The sequence below is a fragment of the Bacillus rossius genome, chromosome 15, assembly GCF_032445375.1.
Source record: "Bacillus rossius redtenbacheri isolate Brsri chromosome 15, Brsri_v3, whole genome shotgun sequence".
Taxonomy (NCBI): Eukaryota; Metazoa; Arthropoda; class Insecta; order Phasmatodea; family Bacillidae; genus Bacillus; species Bacillus rossius.
The window spans coordinates 15,426,931-15,447,845 of record NC_086342.1 but is presented as its reverse complement, the minus strand read 5'-3'; the positions used below and the strand labels follow the sequence as shown (position 1 = coordinate 15,447,845).

General features: G+C 39.8%; 1 protein-coding gene across 1 annotated transcript in view; it reads left to right on the top strand.

Moving 5' to 3' along the window:
• Positions 1-20,915, top strand: part of LOC134539640 (uncharacterized) — a 560,732-nt gene that overhangs the window by 138,543 nt on the left and 401,274 nt on the right. The window lies entirely within an intron of this gene.

The window sequence follows — 20,915 nt, the reverse complement described above, 5'->3', positions numbered from 1 at the left end:
AAAAAATGAATTCAAATATTAAAAGTGGTCGGTTAGGTTAGCTACATTAAAACACCTTAAAAACACTATGGACGGTTAGTTAAGGTTAGTATAGCTACATTAAAATAAACAGAGAAATATAAATACAGATTTTTTTTTTTTTTTTTCCTAACCTAACTAAAACTAAGTGTATTTTGGAGGGGTCCGGGTTAGGGAGGGACCTAGGTGCGTCTCAGGCCGAAGCCTATACGCCTAGTCATGCTGGGATTAGCCATGCAGGGAGAGGGTCGCATGCATCATGTGCTAGGAGGGGATTGGCCAGCCATGGCAGCGATTGGCGCCATGACTAACTCCCCTCACTCTTAAATCTAGACTATAACTAGAGATAGGTTGGGCCCAGGTAAAACCTGCATAGACACAGGGAAAACCCTGGGCACATTCATGCGGGATGCAAATTGGCATGCATTACGTGTAGGAGTTTACAGGAGACAGAGGATGGTCTGGATGAAGTGTTGGACAGAGTAGAAAAGAGTCTACCATGCGGGGGTTGGGAACTTGGACTCGTAGTCCGCTTTGCTTTTTATCCAGGACTGGATTTAGTGACCAGGGACGCAAGCGCCCCTGGTGGTGAGTGGTTGCACTGACCACTCACTCCGCCGCCAGTCAGCACCTAAAAAACTAAGAAACTAAAACAGAAAAAAGATAAATGACTTACAAACTAGGCATTTCGTTACGAAATATGCAAACACCCAACTCAGGGATGGACGTGCAGTGCTTAAGATAAAACTAAAATAAGAACTAAAAATATTTATTTTTTTATTTTTTTTTTATTTTTACAGGTATATCAAAATAAACCCGAGGTTGGCCGAAGGTGAATTGTTCGGGTGTAATCGGGAATGGCAGAACTTTATGTGCATCTTATGCTTCCCCCACGGGCATGCCCTCTCCCAGACGCCGTGGTTCCTCTCTCTCTCTCTCTCTCTCTCTCTCTCTCTCTCTCTCTCTCTCTCTCTCTCTCTCTCTCTCTCTCTCTCTCTCTCTCTCTCTCTCTCTCTCTCTCTCTCTCCCCCCCCCCCCCCCCCCCCCCCTTTTCTCAACAAGGCGTCGTGCGTGACGTGGGAGTCGCGGGCGCCGGCTCGACTCGGAATGTCTGATCAGGAGCGGCGCGGCGTCTGTTAGTGCTGCTTGCACGTGGCCGGGCGTGGGAGAGGCCCCGTCGACGGGACCCGTCAAGGTCACGCCCTTCCCTCTCCTCCCTCTCCTCCCCCTCCACCGTCAAGCCTTCTCTCCCTTTCCACGTGGGTTCCCGTCACGCCTGCTTCAGCCGCCGCGTGGCGCGCTCTTTGCGTCCAAGGCCTTTTCGAAATATTCGTCCAAGTCAGATCCCAACTGTTCTTTGAGTCACTCTTGCGTTGACAAAGATTTATATTTTAACGTAATATCTTGGACTTAAGCCATAGCTAATTTACGCTTGTTGTCATAGAAAAAAAAATTCCTCAGAATGTACAACAAAGACTCACACTTTATTTTAAAAATTATTTTGGACGTACGCAATTGCATTATGTCATAGAGAAACCTCAATAGCGAACAATAAAGTCAAGGCTGATTTTGCGTTTTCATATATATTTTTTTATCCGTTACTAAGGTTCATGTAATGCAAGTTTTTAAAACTGTTTAAGTTTACGATTCATGGAATAAACATTACTATGTCCTATAAAATATTCTCAACAGATATTTACTAAATACTTTCTCATAGCGGTATGAAGTCTCGCAATCGTTCATGATTGTGTTTACTTGCGCGGTGTTTTACAGTTCCAATATAACGTTTGTGAGAAAATGTGTGAGACTCGGCAGCAAATAATTGCAAGAGAAGCTATTGGAATAAATTGTACAGGCCAGGCCCTTACAGCAATGGCAAGAAAATGAAATAACAAAACTCGGCGTGTTGGAGCGGCATGCATCGCCGGACTGCCGTGTCTGACTTATCGATTCTACCCCCCCCCCCCCCCTTCCCTCCTTCCCTGCGTCGCCTGCGGCCAGTCGATACTGAATTACAATTTCATTGGCTCTCGACACGCGATAGGCGCGCCCGCCCTTCGACACGAGGGCTCGAGCCAACAGACCGGACAATCCCGCCGGAGCGGAGTGGCCCTGGGTGTACCCGAACCCAGTACACTTCTCTACTGACAGCGCGGAGTTACTCCGCAGTACTGCAAACCAGCGGGGGGCCAACTGACGGCCCGCCCTAAGGGGTCCTCCGATTAGATATGTCACTCATACTGTCGTGTACTGGTGGATGTACTCAGTACAAAAATATGTGGGAAATAAAGGTTTACCCCCCAATTCTTTCAAAGGAATGATTTTGCTATAGCGACAATATTCGCAGTGGTTTGTGTAACTATGTTCAATTAAACAAAATTCAGACACAATGTGTTCTCCCTTAAATATTTTCTCTGATATTTAGAATAAAATTGTTGTTCAGCCCCAACTTTGGAAGCAGTTTAGACCGTAAGACATATAGATGTTTTCAACCTATTTTGTCGTGATGAACCTTTCGGTCGAATTCAGACTCATACAGTATAGCCTTCAACCAATTAACTAAAAACCCATCATTCCCCAACAGTCCTCCCCAACCTCGAGACATAAGGGCACTCTCATCTGTCATAGCCAGGAACCGGGGGGCAAATAATGTTTTCCATTGCTTAATGTACAACTTTTCAAATCCCACAATTTTTTTTTTCTTCAAAAAATATATAAATACTTGTGAACGTGACCATTACCGTAACTGTAAATGTGACTTGCGCGTATCGCACGACTTTTAAGTCGTGAATTATATCAGAAATAGACATTGTAATTCCATCCTACCACCAGGGTAAACTCTAAAACTCGTGCATTTAAAAATTTTTTTTCAATACACTCCCTCCTCCACCTTGGTGTACAGGGCCCGGTTATCCCTCCCTCCCCCTCCCTACCATCACCTCGATGGCCTTGGGATCTCAGCTGCTGACATTTGGGAAAGCAACAAGGGGAGGTCGGCTACTCGTCAGCGTACATATCGTTGCTGTTACTGCAAAAGGTCGTATGTCAAAAATTGGCATTTTTAATTTTTTGGCTGTTTGTGTATTTCGGAAACGCAACCTATGTTGTGGCAAAAAGTACTTAGTTTGTCAATAACTGTAAAGTAAGAAGCATAATTCTAAGAATACTACCAAAATTTCATAACATAGTATGATAACACTGATGAATGAAACAGTTTTTCTGATCTCCTGGAAAGTGAGACATTTTGACATACGACCTTTTTTGCACTAACAGCGACGATATGTAGGGTTTGAATAGACGCAAGTGGGAGCCCCAGATGGCCAAGCGTGTTGTGTTTACGAAATAAAAAGGTTTCTGTCGCGGATCGGTCGGTACACGATTCTTTTATGTTGCTGTGACCTCCAAGCCGTGGTTGGCGCAGCGGCAGTTGTTTGTGTTATTAATTGCGAGGGTCGCGGGTTCGAGTCCACGTGCGGAAACTCCCCCCGTCCTCCGTGGTTCGTTTCCTATCTTAACGATACTTTACGCCACAAATGAACAGAAATAATGCTTAATTATTTATATTTTCACAAAAGGCATAGGGGTTTCAGTTTTCCAACTGGTGCATAATCATATGGACAATTTGGGATTGCGTTAACTTTACAACAAGGAATTGTAATTAATAATAAATTAATAGGTATATAAAAATAATGACGCCATAAGACCTAATAAAGGTTTCTTAAAATTCATAAATAAGTTAAAGTTTTCTTAAAGGTATGCGTATTTGAACCGGTGATCATCGCTTTCTAGCATTGTTCCTATATTCGCATGGCTACTAGCATAACTTAAGTGAAGTACTGTGTGTAAGTGTACGAATAGTCCATATTCCATAGTCCATAATTTGTGGAAATATAACTAAATATATACACTAGCTGCCCGACCCGGCTTCGCACGGCTATACTAATGGAAAAAAATTAAGCCACATTTCCCATTTACAGTAATGGTAAATAAAAAAAATCAGTGAAAATTAATTACAATACTGTATAATGTACCGGAGAGAAAATGAATAGCACCGATGGTTTCCCGACTCGTGCACGCAACGTACAACTGATGTACCCGTACTTCGCTACGGCAGTCTACAGGCAGATCATTCTTGCGCCGCTCATTATACATGCCCCTCCTTGTGGGTACGCCACTGCCGCGCGATGCCCGTTGCCATGGAGACGCAGAAGGCATGAAAAATGCAAAATCCTGTTCTCATTGAGACAAAGTACTCACTGTTGCCTGGTTTTAACCACCCATGGGATCTAATTTTCGGAAAATGTCATCCTGCGTAACATAAGGAACATTACTGTGAAGTTTCAAGTCTGTAAAATGTATATACTTGAAAAAAGGGCAAATATTTGATATTTAAAGTACCCGAAAAATTTCAACGGTGGTGAGGACTGCACTAACAATGAAATAGTCGTTGCCATAGAGACGAATGAAGCATCAACAAAGCAACAGCCGTTGCCATGGTGATTTCCTACCAAAAAATGGAAATTTTGATATATTACGCCCCCGAAACTCCCCTTGGGATCGGATTTCCGCAGAATCCGTTCTTAGTGAGCGTCTACATCACAAAATGAGTAACTATGCTAAATTTCAAGTCAATCGGGTGTATAGTTTTAGAGATCTCGTGATGAGTGAGTCAGTGAGTGGTATTTCGCTTATATATATTTCGCATCTAGTGCGTGGCAACAATGTTCATAGGCAATAGGAAATAAACTTCTAGCGCCTGCGGCATTGTCAACACACAATTCGTACGTGTACTGCATGTTGTATCTAACCCCCTCCAACGCATTTGATTCTAAATTGGACTTTTAGTAAGGATCACTAATGTTATTGATAATATAATATAGCCTATAGCCTTCCTCGATAAATGTACTAGCCAACACTGAAAGAATTTTTCAAATCGGACCAGTGGTTCCTGAGATTAGCGCGTTCAAACAAACAAACAAACTCTTCAGATTTATAATATTAGTATAGATTAGGGCATTATTTGGGTTCATTTGTGGCTTAAGTATCGTGAATATTGAAAAGAAAGCAAAGAAAGACAGGTTTCCGCGCGGGGACTCGAACCTGCGACCCTCGCATTACGGATCTGAGTTCTGGCCGCTGCGTCCGCCACTGCTGTGGGATTGCAGTGGCGTGAAACAAGTGTATATCTATTTCCTGAACATGTGACTCTATCTGTTGGTTGAGCCCATAACTACCAGCAAAAAAAAACTCGGGATATAGGTTTTAGTACAAAGTTTTATGTTAGTAATGTTAGTTTATCTACTTCACAGCTAATTACTTAATGAAAATGCTTTCAACTGCGCGAAGAGCACTTAATACTGTTTTATAATAAAAAGGTCATTATACGTATAAATGAGTAGGAGATGAAAACATTTTTGGTGTACCACACCACAAAATATGTAGCTATCAAAATGGAGTGAATTTATTTTCTCTGGTTGGTTTGCCTGATAATAGCTTTTGCATTACTTCTCACAAACAATGTAGCTATGTTAGCAATATATTATTGTAACCCCTTCCGTCCAACATGGAAGGGGGGTTGCGTCCCCGACACACACTGGGTAACTACAATTAAAAATATGAAATACCAAAAAAAAAAAAAAAAAAAATTAAGAGCTCGAAAAAAGCAACCCCTTTATTTACCCAAGTTGTCGATCAAAAAATAGAGATGTTATCAAACAAATTATAGGCTAGTCTTTGGCTAATAGTAATAAAAATTGCAGAGTACAAATATGCAGAGTTTTACTGAATCATACTTCATCACGAAACTTCAGATGGTAATGCAATTAAAGATATATGGCAATTACTTGATGTTAGTATGAGCCAGGGCTGGTGCAAGGTAAATAGGCGCCCTAGGCGAAAAACCTTAATTCCCCCCCCTCCCCCGGACACCCCAAAAAAAATTTCCCTTGCCTCAAAATACATCACGTAAGCCTAAGATTTTGTCAACAATCAAATGTAAGCAGGCTTTTTTTTTTTTTTTTTTAATTTTTTACTTATTACAAAACATAAACAGGTCAATGTGGACTTTAAATAATTACTTATATCAATATAAACATTCCAAAGTGTTACAAAAATCCATTTTCATCTAGTTTCAATAATCGTTAAACATATTGTATCAGCTGTTATGTGTCGTGCTGCGCCGCCCCCAGCTACTTGGCGCCCTAGGCGGTTGCCTAGTTCGCCTGTATGGACGCGCCGGCCCTGGTATGAGCATAACCATGAATTACATTATGAAAGCCACCATCTAGCGGACGGGCCCAGAACCAGTGTTGCCAGACGTACGAGAATTCTCGTATTTGTACGAGAATTTTGAACCTGTGTACGTTGTACGAGGTAAAGTTGGATCTCGTACGCTTTTGTACGAGAATGTTGAAGATCGCTATCAATGTTGGTTTTTTTTTACCCGGGTTCTGGTAAGATATATTAGATATTTTGTAAAACAAGTGTATAACATTTCTTTTGTAACTTAATACCATTAACTGAAGTTCCTGTCCGACAGCGTAGACTTTTTTTTTTGGCTGGCAACACAGGCGACGCCGACTAAAATATAGTGTTTGTTTTTTATTAGCAGGTGCCAACCTCTATTTGTCTAGCACAGGAAATGACCCAGAGTCAGAATAATTTTAAATGCATAACCCCTAACTCACAATTTAGAGTATTTTTGTATGTTAAATTAACGAAAATAAAAAAAACTGGATATTTTTTACGAAAAAAATAATGCAAAAGAGTGAATGGCAAGAATAAATGTATTGTTGTGAAAATTATTGTTAATAATGTTTTACTTATGTAATCATAGGATTGTGAAAATTGTTTAGTTTAGATTTGTTAGGCTTGTAACTCAAATGTCAAGTATCTAAAAATATTGTAGAGAACACATTTAAACTTTTGCTTTTACAATACCATTGTGTACGAGATTTTTTTGTGTGTAGTACGAGAATTTTCGCTCCTTGGTACGAGACATTGACGTTTACAATCTGGCAACACTGGCCAGAACTGCTGCAGTTACAGAGTCTCCCCCACGGGGCGCAGAGAGCGTCTCCCGCGGAGCGATAGGGCACATCCTCTCCCGGGCGCGCCGCTTCCGCCGCTGATAAGAGCTATCAGCCGTGCCCGCGCCTCGCGGCCAGTAGCTGTGCTTCCTGAGTAGGGAACTGGGTGTAAAAAAAAAAATTGGTTGTCTGTAAAGTTGGTTTACGGACGATAGTTTAACGTGACAACGTCATAACAAAACAATGATGAAATGATTGCATACTTTTATGAATAAAATTTAATATTTTTATTGAATCATCACTAGTTCGTATGGATAAAGAGGAGTGAAATGAAATCCACAATTTAATTGATAAATTTACTTTTTTTTTGCACTTATTAATTCAAATATGTTTATTACTTGTTTATTACTTTAACGAAGAGATTATTTTAACAATAACTTTTATACATGTTTGCCATTTAACTTCTTCCAATCTGTGTTATTCTGACAAGGATAGGACGACGATAGGAAAAGTAGGAAACGAATGGGAGTTTTTCAAGTTTGATGTGCCTCGAAATAGTCAAATCGATGGTTGTTCCAATCGAGTGGAAGAGAGATAGATGCGGCGCAAGCGTACAATGAGCGTAACGGGACACAGCGTAACGGGACAATGCGTGTAACGGGACACTTTTTCGTGCGTGCAGCCGGCGTTCATCGATTTATTAGACGTTGTCACGTCAATAATTCGCGGATTCGTTTCGCGACGGGCCAGAACAGCGGTTCCCATATTTTTATCGACCAAAAACTCTTGGATCGACTTTTCCTTCAGGCGGAAACCCAACTCCTTCAGAGAAAAGTTGTTTGAAAAAAAATTTTTGCCTTGCTTTATGTGACTTTCGTCCTGACGCACGGAACACACCATTTCTGGGAACCGCAGCCCACAAATATGTATACCTAGAAGCAGGAAAAATTCGCGTGTTCATTTCGCGATGGGCTAGAATCCAAGTGCGTGTAACTTATTGCCGCTTCAGTGATTGGAACACAGTTTGCCTGAAGGACTGTGAGCCAATGAATGACCTTCAACGTAAGAAGTATCGAATAATAAGCATCCCAGCTAGCAGGTGTCACGAGTCATTAGCCAATGAGCTGGTGTAATATTCCCGCGTACATAGAGGATCGTGGAGTCCATCCTAAAGGTCATTCAAACCGCGAATTTTTCCAGTCCCTACGTATACCTCATAAGCTGTTTTGCTATTGGCCAGTGAGAAACCCACGACCAAAGACGTCATCGAACCACAGGCAAACCGGTTGAGACGACTGAACGAGTCGGCAACCAATGAACTGGCGTTATCTGAGTTTCCGAATCCACAGAGGACTGTGGGTTCACCCTGAAGGTCTCATCGAAACCGTAAATTATTCCAGTCCCTTCTCATGAGTGGTTTCAAAAGAAAAATATTGAAACATTTAGGTATCGACACTGCTCCTTAGATACGTAGCGACTAGTTTTTTTTTTTCATTACATAATAAATAAATAAACAAGAACTAATCAATCAATTTTTATTACAAATTTCACTACAAACTAGCCAATAAAAATGTAACGATGAAACTATTGAAACGTAATTAAACTAAACATAAATGGGAATAAATAATATCTTGCCTTTAAACTTCTCACTTTTCCTCTTGGTGGAACTGGCCTGAACAGCCAAACTTTGAATCAGTACTCATGCTAATAAAAATTGCATTTAAAGAGATTCATTATTCCAGCTAGAATTATTCGATACGATACCTGCCGAAAAAGGACTCGAGTTGAAGAGAATCGTTATCGAAAAAATATTTTTCGATACTAAAAAGTACAGATACTTTTTCCCGAGTCCCTAGTCACACGCTAGCTGAGAGAGAGAGAGAGAGAGAGAGAGTGTGTGTATGTGTTTGTGTGTGTATGTATGTTTGTATGTACGTGTATATGTATGTGTGTGTATGTATGTGTGTGTGAGCAGTGTGTGGGGCTTGTATTGCATGCTATAGTCTGTCTCACGATAAGATTTGCAGTGAAATGCAAATACGCCCATTTGTGTACCAAATGGGTACTACCTTGCTTGTTAATATTAAAATAATTACTTTGTATACCATCAATTATTATGTTTTAGTTAATTTTTAATTTTTCTATTTCTTGGTTTTTCCAAGACCATAAAATAGTGTCTTTTGACAGTATTATTACAGTTGTATACATCCTAAAAGAAAGATATATCAATTCTACACACAGGAAAAACTATTCGTATCGGTCTGTCACTATAATAAATGCATTCCATTAATTATGTCCTGTAATAAAAAAAAGTCAAAATTTTTAATATTAAAATATATTTTTAAAAATTGATGGTAAAAACGGTTAACACCTAGACTGCGTCTTTCAGGTACGTTTCCTTAGACGTAAGAATAGAGTATTGTCAGTTGATGCTCTTGATGAAATACAACAATAAGATGTATTTTCAAAATTCTCGTTTCAAATTTTCATTTAAAAAATATATATTTTTAAAATTACTTTTAAAAACATTTTTTATTCCTTATAAAGTTGTGTCTGAAACGTCTGTGCTCTTTGGATACATCTGGCAACAGTGTACACCGAAACAAGTACAGAGCTGAAGCAGATATCGTGTCCTGGAAAGAGAGAGTAAATGCCCATTAAAATGCACACTGCAGACTAAGATACACGCTGTAGTTATGAAGTAATTGGACAAGTTCGGCAGACTGAGTTGATGACCGCAGTGCAGTACGCTTTCGGTGCGAGGCGTTGTGGTTTCTGGTCCCGGCCAAGTTTGGATGCAAATTCGCATCGTCTAGATTGGTCACACTGTCAATAAAAAATAAATAAAGGGACGATGGTTGGCTAGTTGTAGGGCCGGCCACAGGGTAAGTTGCGCTGTTAGAAAAATTAAAGGGGGGGGGGGGAATTCCTAATATTTTGGGGAATAAGAAAAATTTAAACAAAAAATCTAAACAATAATTTATGAGTTGAAATTGATTGCCCTTAAAGAGCAATGCTTCGCAGCAAAATATTTTAGTGCTAGTTTTGCATTAAAACACAATTTTTATTAAATAATGTTTCAGAAATTATTGGGATAGGACACTTGGACCACCTGGTTAGACACTATCAATTCTAATTCCTAGGTAGCTGTATTGGAGAGGGGGGAATTGTAGGTTTTAAGGGGGGCAGGGAATGTGCTATCATCATTGGTGGTGAGGGGAGGGAATGGTACCTCTTGTTAGTTGGTGGTAAAATAATTCCCACCAACAATTCAAACTAAAAAATTTGAATAAACCAGAACGGTCAGGTGTCATACCTTCTTTATAAGGCGATCCGGGCTAGATGCCTGGCGAAATTCAAATTTTAATTTTTTGTGTTGGAAACCTTGATGCGCCGGTGAGGGTTTTCTCGGGGTGTTCCTTTTTTTTTGCAATCGCAATTGCTGCTCCACCTCGCCGTTTTTACCTTTCGTCTTCATGAATCTGGTTGCACGTGATTCTATCCTTGACTGCCCTCCGATGATTAAAACAGCGCTTAAGGATCTTCAAGTGTTTGTAGTTAACTCTGTTGACCAACTGAATTTGCTTACTTTACACGCCTCCACTCTTATTAGAACTCAGTGTCAAAGCTTTTCCTAGTAAAAATAATATAAGACCAGTTTCGACATTTAACTAATAAAAAAGCTTCAATTTTCAAATAAATTCTACATTTATACTTTTTTGAAGTTATACTTCTAATGCGACTTCCAACAAGGTTGCGTTAAACGTTTAACGCTACCATTGAGAATAACGCTACTATGGAGAATTATTTGCATGCAATTAAAAACTATTTTTTAATGATGCCAAAGAGGTATAACTTCTCACGCGCGTACCTAAGTATACGCACCCATTTTTTTATAATAAGGTTAACTATGTCTCCATTGTTGAATAAATAATTAATGTTCAATTTCAACTTTAGACAGAAAACATCGTCGATTGTTACCATTACCATTAAAAAATTTCCCGTTGAAAACCTAAAGGATAATTAAAATCACTGTTCTAGAAAATTATCTTTGTAATTTATACATATTTCTGTTTTCATGTAATTTTTAATGCTACCTGAGAGTTGGGCAATGCTGATCAGAAGTGATATTCATGGCAGATTTTGAAACGATCTCCCTCTAGAAGTTTAAACTGGAGACATGCGCAGTATTAACATTCCTTATTTTCTTTGCTGTGTTTGTGGTCATGTTAACGTTTCCACGTGGCGGGATTATAAAATAATGTATTTTAAAATAACTAAATTAAAAATTATATACGAAAACGCTTAACTTTACCTTGGACCGCAAGCTGGGTAGCTTTGAAAGCTATTTTATTAGAACCCTGGTAATTGGAAAAGGGGTACGCCATTTTTGCCACAGGTTTTTTATTTTTTTTTATTTTAGGAGGAAAAGAAACAGGCGCCTAATGTTTGATGGAGCCACAAAACATGATGTTCAACCTTGCGGAAACTTTGCGGTTTCAGACACATTTTTGTCCAAGAAACAGACCTAGCTTCGTTTCCCAACAGAAAGTTGACTCTTGTTCATCGTGAAGTGTTATGTTCGAGGAAAGAAATGTCTTCCTGGTTTAAAGTTAAAAGTTTCTTGTTGGTTCTTTATTGCAACCAAGACGTTTGCGGTGTACTGGCGTATTTCTGTCTCTGAGTCTCTTCCTTAAATAAATAAGTTTTGCAAACATGTACACAGTTTTTCGACGTCTAACACCCAGTCTTATAATTTTCCCACAAGCTATAGTCGGCTCAGTCACTAAGCAAGCAGATTTTATCACTTAGATGTTTTTTTTTTCTTTCATAAATTTAAATTCTGATCCAGAAACCGTAGTGAAACATACAAACACGCCTTAGTCTTTATTGCTGCACACACACACATTCACACACACACACGCTATAAAATTTTAAGTCTCAACAGAAAAGAGTCTTCGGCGGATAGACAACACACACTGAGCGTGGAGTCGATCCGGCGTATGAAATGCCAGCCAATGTTTCCCTTAGCGCTCCCTGGAACAAATCTCTTGCTCAAAACTTTAGGGCAAACTTTTCCAGAGTAAATACCTTTAAAGCAAACTAAGTTTAGAACAAACTATTTACAGGGAAAACACTTCTAAGAGCCCCGCCTAACTAGGCACACATAAAGTGTGCAGAGCTTCAGTTTAAAAAAAAAAAAAAAAACACGTGCTTTTGAAACTGCTCAGGATATCAGCAGTGGTGTCTATATTTAAGAATGTGTGGAGGGCGGATGAGTAGTTTTGTTTTTGTATTTAGTTTTTAAACTGTATTTTAAAAAGAGAGAAAATTGCTAAAAATGCGTGTTTTCAGAACACTATTTCATGCATGAAACGCCTGCTAGAGATTCTCGAAAGCATTCAAGGGACTTTGCAGTACACTTTTGTCTTCATTCCCCCGACGAATAATGTTATCGTTAGCATTCAAATCTCATAGCACGGTGCGCAGAGCTTCAGGAAAAACAACGCGATTTCAAAACTACTCAAGATATCCGAGTGGGGTCAGCTTACGAAAAGCATTTTAAGAGTTCGCTGACGGCCGAAAAGTACTTTCGATTTCGGATTGAGTTTTTAAACTGTAATTTTCGAAGAGTTAAAATCGCTAAAAACGCATGTTATCAAAGTAATTTTTTAGGTGTAAAACAACCGGTACAGGTTCTTGAAAGCACTTACGGACCTTGCATGACACCTTTATCTTCATTTCTCGGCCATATAACGTTACGGTCACCGCTCAAATTTCACAGTTGTCCTGTGACGACGAGAATACTGCGCGTCTGTTCAGAGCCTTGCGCTTAGAGGCTATACGGCGCTAGAAATACCAGCGAGCGTCGCGTTTATTATCCCGCCTCACTAAAACACACACCCTTGACGTGGCGGGCCCTTTACAGGGTGCACATATGGGAGTACTGGTGGAGGATGCCGTCCAAAGGTTGGAACATAGCCGACACAATCACACTTGACAAACAATTGGGCCGACAGAAGCAGTCGTAGACTACGCGGCTTCTCGCAGTTGCAATTGAAGATAACAGCTCACCTTGCGTTACCCAAAGTAACACACTGCCTTCACTGATATTTAAAAATTTGTTTACTAACTTCGGGGAGCTAGAAGAAGCACCAGCGAGCGTCGCGCTTATCGTCCATCCTCACCAGCACAGGTACACCCCTGACTAGGCGCAAAATGTTGAGAGCAGATGCCTTTGGGGTTAAATGTGTTTTAGTGACAAGATACTTGAGGCCGAACGGAGGTCTCAGGTGGTGTGGTGTGGTGTTGGGGGGGAGGGGGCAGAGCCTCGCTGTGCCGCAGACCCACTGCTCTGGCTCTGGCTGACCCGGAGACGGCAGTCAGTCAGTCGGCGTCACGGTCACGACCGCCGCCGCCGCCCCCGCTCCGCCGCCCCCCGGACACGCTCTGCTTTGCATCGCCGCGTCTCTCCCGCCTTTCTTTCCTTTCCTTACCTTTCCTTTCCTTCCGCCGGGGGGTTGGCGTCCGGCAGGATCATCGCCTCTTCCCCTTTGCGCCGTCTTCTCCTCCTCCTCGCCGCGGCGTTACGTAAGGGAAACAAAAGAAGAAAGCGCAGCGGGTTGAGCGGCGGCGTTGCGTCACGTGGTCACGTGGTTGCCCGGGTTCCTAGTCGGTGTCGCTGCTGCTCACGAGCCGCCCAGGGACGGACCTAGACTTTCCTTCGTCCGGGCTTTGAATATATATATATATATACTGTATAGAAGTCGCGAGTGGATAGGATTTACTCTACGTTTTTCAGGAGCGTATGATGAGCAGCTTGGGAACTTCACCGCTGCAGGGCGCTGCCGTAACGCCCTGTATCGTCTTAGGTTGTTATTTACACGTTAGAGCGCAGCACTGTCGCCCTCTGTCATTTCCCGCACCCCCCCCCCCCCCCACCCATCATTCACTGCAGCTCAAGGTCGTTCAACGGGAGGGGGAAGGGGTGTTTGAAGAGTTCGACACTTGTCCGCTAGGGACCACCACAAGTCGATGCCCTAGAGATGGTGGCGATTGCGGCGGTGAATTAACCAACTACCTCAAAACCGTATTAGAAATTTTAACCTGGGCTGGCGACTTCTATACAGTATATATATTCAAAGGTCCGGGGTACCCTTCTTTGTCTATCTGTCTCTCTCTCTCCCAAAACAACATGAAACGTACCAGACATCATATTTTTTTTGCAACCGTGTATTATATGTAACATTTTAAGTTAAATTAACTCAGTATAAACTGACTATTAAAATATATCCATACAAAACATGATTATTGACAATGAGGGAATTTAAGATATTTTAGTTGATATTGTATAGTTTTTTATTATTGTATTCGCCTTTTATGTTAGAACTTCATAGTCTGCGAAAAGTCAAGGAATAATAATGCGTAACAACCACGGTGCTGCCATCTGTGGCGGATGGCGCGAACCAAAGTTCACAAAGTCAAAGGGAAACCATATGCATAATATAAACCGTTTATCCCTTGTCGAAAATCAGATGCAAAGTCGGGATTTAGTATTTTTCAAATCTTTTTTTCGCTTTTATCGAAGTCGTTTAGTTATATAGTTTAACATTTATGTCTGCTAATCAAATTAGTCGATAGTCGATGTAGCTGCTCCAGCAGCGAATTCTAACGGCGGGTGCGGAAACTACGTATTATTCGCGTCAGTAAAATTAGTTTAAAACACTATTTGCGTATATTTATCACGCCCGGCATTATTTTAAAGAATTTGGTTTTAAATTTCGAATCCAAATTTCGTATTACCTACATCAGAACACATGAATTTGCTCGTTACCAAAGATTGTATGTTTCAAAACACTGGCGAGAACTGAAAGCCTCGCTCACTTTATTTTTTGCGAATGACTACAATTGTAATAGTACTGTCTGCAGATACTGTGGCATGGTCTCTGAAAATCTCTTCTTACACGATCTCTGCCTCAAGGAAGACAAATTTAAATACTAAAGAATAAAGATTGTTATGGCATGAAAACTTTCGAAAGTAACTTGGCGTTTTGCATCGCACTTGTCGCTGTCGTAAAATAATTTCTTTGAAATGATTGAGAGTAACAACAACACGCCAGAAGTATGTATGGAAAATAAAGATGTGATATTGGGTGTTTGGATTCGAACCCGCAACCTTCACCACTGGAGACCGACTCAATCACGGTCTTCTAAGGCAGTGGTTCTCTAAGCGTGTCCCAGCACTGACATTACTATTGATTTTAAAGTACTGGCATATGGACCTACATTCGTAGCCGTACACAGAAAAACATTCCTTTGGAAACCAATTGCCAAGAAATAGTTTGTAATACTGGAAGTAAGATATTATAACATTGTACAACACATGGCTATGGTTATTTCTGCATATATGAAATATGTTTTTCGTAATAATATTAAGTATTTATTACTAAAATTGGCGCATAATTTTATACTTTAATTTATGTTTCATTCAAACATTTTTTTGAACATGGAAAATATATTTGGATATTCAATAATTGAACTTTATTTTGTCTTATTGTGCCTTTTATGTGCGCAGTTAATACTGGAAAGCTATTCAGGGAATGGTTTACAAATCACTTTAACTATTGGAGGTACTGACACAACACAAAGCATAGATAGATGCCCGGGTGAATGTACAATTGTACAAATATCTGTAATTTTACATGAGTATTTCTGTTCCATTTATAAAAAGAAAATTACAGCTTAGGAGAGGTGGTTTCTCACGCATTAACAGACTTGTTGTCATTGATATTTTGCATTTTTTTTTTTCATTACTTGGAGAAATTCCCTCCTGTGTCCGCCAATGTGTCTTGATATATACATTTCATACCATTTCAATATCGCTTTTTTGCTAACACATCATCATTACGTGCTATTTAAACGACTCTCTACTGGTTTTGCTCGAACAGTGATTTAATTCAGTACGTACGTATTTGTATGTGGTGTGCTTATGGATGTTTGTAGGGTTTAAAAGAGAAGCCTAAGATGTACATCAAGTTCTGTCCCTGCCCGTACACGCCCGAATATTCACCTTCGGCCAACCTCGGGATTTGTTTTATTTTTGCGCAGAAAAAATGAATTTAAATATTAAAAGTGGTCGGTTAGGTTAGCTACATTAAAACACTTTAAAACACTATGGACGGTTAGTTAGGTTAGTATAGCTACATTAAAATAAACAGAGAAATATAAATATATATAAATAAACCCGAGGTTGGCCGAAGGTGAATATTCGGGCGTGTTCGGGCAGGGACAGAACTTGATGTACATCTTAGGCTTCCCGATTTAAAATGCGCCCCGTCTTGGAAAAGTTCGGGAGTGTTAGGAAACTAGGACTGTGACCTTGGCGCCGCGGGGGAACGCTGCCCTTATCTCAGGGACGCGCGCTGCTATCTCCCGCGAACAGCGGGCGCTGTTGTTGCCCGCCAATCAATAGCCCCCGCTGTGCTGGGTCGCCCCCGCGGTGTTGCCGCCGCTCACCACACCTGGCAACGTCGCATTTTCTACCCCCTCCTTCCCCCTCCGGCGTCCTCCTCGCCCCGCCAGTGTTTGTTGCACTCCTCGAGTTCCCGCCAGCTCGTCCGCGTAGCGACCCATCGATATAACTAACATTCAATCTCGATGTATCGACCCATCGCCTTACCTGACATTCGGTGTTGATATGAATATGTCGCATACGTTTACTCATTACACAGATTAAAAAAAACAAACTAGAAACTACTAAAATCAATAACTAATTAAGAATGTTTTCCAACAATAGTTTGTGAGGATTGGTTACAAATTTTCTCTAACTTTAGCTTCTTTTGCTTTGTTTTAATTCCCTACCCCCTCCTCCTTCCTGAATACGGCATTGTATATATACATATATATGTATAAGTTAACTAGTTAGCATGTTGATTGATATTCATATACTACTCATAGAAGAATCTGTTACTTTTCGGAAGAAGAAAAAAAAAACATTAGCCTCAATGAAAGGCCGTATAGAGTTGCAGAAACCCAATTAGAACTGCTACACTTCAGCAGAAACAGGTGGCAGGCTGGACAGGTGACAGGCAACTTTAATATCAACCATTGCGTGCCCACCAAGCAGTGGTGGCGTGAAGAAACACCGGACATAACAGATCCACCAGACAGCGGAGGCTGACCAGCAGGATGACAGAACAGCCAGAAGAAGAAAAAAATTTGATTTGTGTACGTCAAATGGTTTAGAAGTCTATGACACGTGTGTACAGTTGACGTTGTTTTGATGTTCATATCAAAACAGAACTGTAATTCGTTGTCGGCTGATATCTGCGCGATGTAAAGTTATGGGACACATTCGCAAATACGTACTGGGTGGAAAAATACACTACAAATACAAAGAACGCTGACTCGCATCCCGAAGTTCCCGGGTTCGATTTTGAGTTAGTGCCTTATTTCGGATTTTACGTGATCTCCAGAGCAAGTGCTGAATAATTCCCACTGTAGGTCATGACCCAGTGTTCATGGTTTGTGTTATATCCGTCTTTAATGACATCGCTGGCGAAGAAAAATTACATATGAAAATATTACATATTTTTTTCAAGTAATATAAGCAGCAGCGGAAGTGATTGGAATAATATATCAGGAATTTCGAACGGGCACACGCACGATATGCAGAGCTTCAGGAAAAACAAAGCGATTTGAAAACAGCTCAAGATATCCGAGTGAGGTGTGTTTACGAAAAGCATTTAAGAATAACGCCGAGAGCGGATGGGCAGTTCTGTTTCCGAATTTCGTTTATAAACATTATTTTTAGAAGACTGAAAAAAAGATAAAAACGCGTGTTTTCAGAATAATTATTAGGCATGAAACATTCGGTACAGATTCTTGAAATAACTCGAGCCTTGCGCTTAGAGGCGATAATGCGCTATAAGCACCAGCGAGCGTCGCATTTATCATCACGTCTTACTAACACAAATACACCCCGGACTAGGTGGAATTTTTAAGGGGAATATCTCCACTTGGTTATGTAGTTTTTAAGTAATGTTATTAATTTAAAATTTTAACTTTAGGAACTAAGTTTTGTTAAAGGATAGAACATATTGTATTGTACTACAGGTAATAATAATGTTAATGGACACCTTTTTAGAAGTCAAATTTGCAATATGTAACGATAAACAATTTCTGTGTTCTAAAAACTGTTGAAACCTATATGGCACTTATCCGTCCCACTTAAGCCGCTTCGTAAAGGCGGTTAACTGCTGTTTAGTGGCTCAATCAACGGCAGTTTTTTTGACAGTGACTGTTAGAACACGCACCCGGCTACGACACAGGGATGTTAACTGGCGTTAACTGGTGAAAGCAAATCTACTCACGGTGTCAACATGCGTAGCGTATTTGCCTGGGAGTACGGAATAAATTTATAAAAAAAAAAATAAGTGACAACATAATATGGAATAGCAGAAATTTGCGGGTGGTTGTATTTTGACGAAATAATTAGGGTTGCTATAACGAAATGAAGCATAAAAAATACTTTTTCCATGTATTTATTAGTAACTGCCGCGTACAAAGGTCTAATTGGGCAAATTCACGCTCTGACTTGCGTTTTGATTGGAAATTAAAAATACGCCCATTCGTACGATTGATCAACATCTTTTTATTTGTACTTTTGACTCTGAATTGCCTGATATCATTACAGCCAGAGAATTTAAAGTACAATACATAAGATAAAGATAAAAGTGTCAAGGTATGAGAGTGACTCATTGCACTTGAAGCTAATTTTTTTTTAACATACTCCTATTGGTTTTATTATTTTAATCTTAAATATTAAGGGATATGTCATCTAAAGTCCGTTACATTTCCTTCTTTCGAATTTTTTTTTCACCCCGTCCGTAAACATTTCTGTTCTCTAAAGTGGGAAACGATTGGTCTGACCGTTGAAGGTCAAATTCAATCTTAAACTGTTCCACTTCTTGACATTTGGTTTGCTGACACAATTCCCCTGAACGCAGTTTGCATCTCAAAATTTTAAATATGTTTAATTTAATTTAATTTTTATTTTCGTCTATTTAGCCATAAACGGTATCGGACACGTCAAAATGTCAGTAGTGTTTACAAATACAAATGTATAGTCCTGAATGTAAAACCGTAATACAGATACGATAGATATTTTTACAAGGCATATAATAATCACTTAATATTACAGTATTTAAATAGTATTGAAAATAGTATTATCTTACAAGGTTTTTATGGTGTGTCTTTTGAGGTTGAATTGAGATATTCTGAAATTCTGCTGTGGAGAAATAAAAATTAAAATACTCCCCGTTTAAGTTGTGGTAATTTATTGAATAGCTTTCCTCCTCTGCCATGTACTGCGTTGGATGTGTGGCTTGTTTTCCCAGTTTTATGTGTACACTTTGTTTATGCCTTGTATTATGTGTAGCATCTGTGAATTGGCTTTTTATTATTTGTGCATATTTGTATATACATCTAACACGTAACTGCATATGTAAAGGCACGGCCCAGGAATAATGCTAAGTTTTCTTAAGAGTGGTCTGCAATGTTCCTGTGAATGTTTATTTAGTTTAATTTTCTTTATCTATGAATTTACGTATGTTATTTTGTACCAATAGGGTCCTCTACTCACGCTCATGGGACGAGGGTCCAAGGATCATTCTCAGTTTCCCGGAAGACTCATTTTATGAGCACCGGATCGGCCCCCGGGTGGTTCGACGTCTGCTGTAGTCGCGGAGGTTCCAGCCGTTGCCTGTTACGTAAATCGCAGCAATTGCAATTTTAATATATGGAGTTATCTTTTAACGAATCCTGGTTTTCGTACGTCACTCATATAAAGAACTGCGCTATTTTTGACGTGACAACGTCTAATAAATCGATGAACGCCGGCTGCACTCACGAAAAAGTGTCCCGTAACGCACATTGTCCCGTTACGGTGTGTCCCGTTACGCTCATTAAACGCTTGCGCCGCATCTATCTCTCTTCCACTCGATTGGAACAACCATCGATTTGACTTTTTCGAAGCACATTAAACTTGAAACATACCCATTCGTTTCCTACTTTTCCTATCATCGTCCTATCCTTAACAGAATAACACAGATTGGAAGAAGTTAAATAGCAAACATGTATAAAAGTTATAGTTAAAATAATCTCTTCGTTAAAGTAATAAACATATTTGAATTAATGAGTGCAAATAAAAGTAAATTTATCAATTAAATTGTAGATTTCATTTCACTCCTTCTTTGTATCCATACAAAATAGTGATAATTCGATAAAAATGATTCACTTTTATTCCTAAAAGTATGCAATCATTTCATCAATGTTTTGTTATGACGTTGTCACGTTAAACTATCGTCCGTAAACCGACTTTACAGACAACCAATTTTTTTTCCCCATAAAAAAAGGTATTTTCAAAGCTATTGTTCAGTTTTATGCGGTTCTGCCTGCAAATAAAAAGGTTGACGGGTAGAAATTATGTAAATACACGAGCAGTTACAGGTCGTATGGGCAACGTGATGAAAATTAAAGGAATGTCTGTACTTTAGTCAAACTAGCCTAGGTCTGAATTTTGGTGATTCTAGTTTTAATACTGATTGTAATGAAACGTGAACATTCGTGTGCTTTTACCGAAGTCTGTAGCGGAATTTAATTTTCAGGAATCATTTGTGTAAAATTACACTAACTGTGGATAATAGTTAAAAAAAAAAAAAAAAAAAAAACACGATGTGTTTGTGAAGAGGGATGATAAGAGCGACGCTCGCTGGTGCTTCTAGCGCGGTGTCGCCTCTAAGCGCAAGGCTGTAGACTGGCGCGCCGTCCTCTCAGCGTGCATGATGTGTAGCAGCTATGAGATTTGAG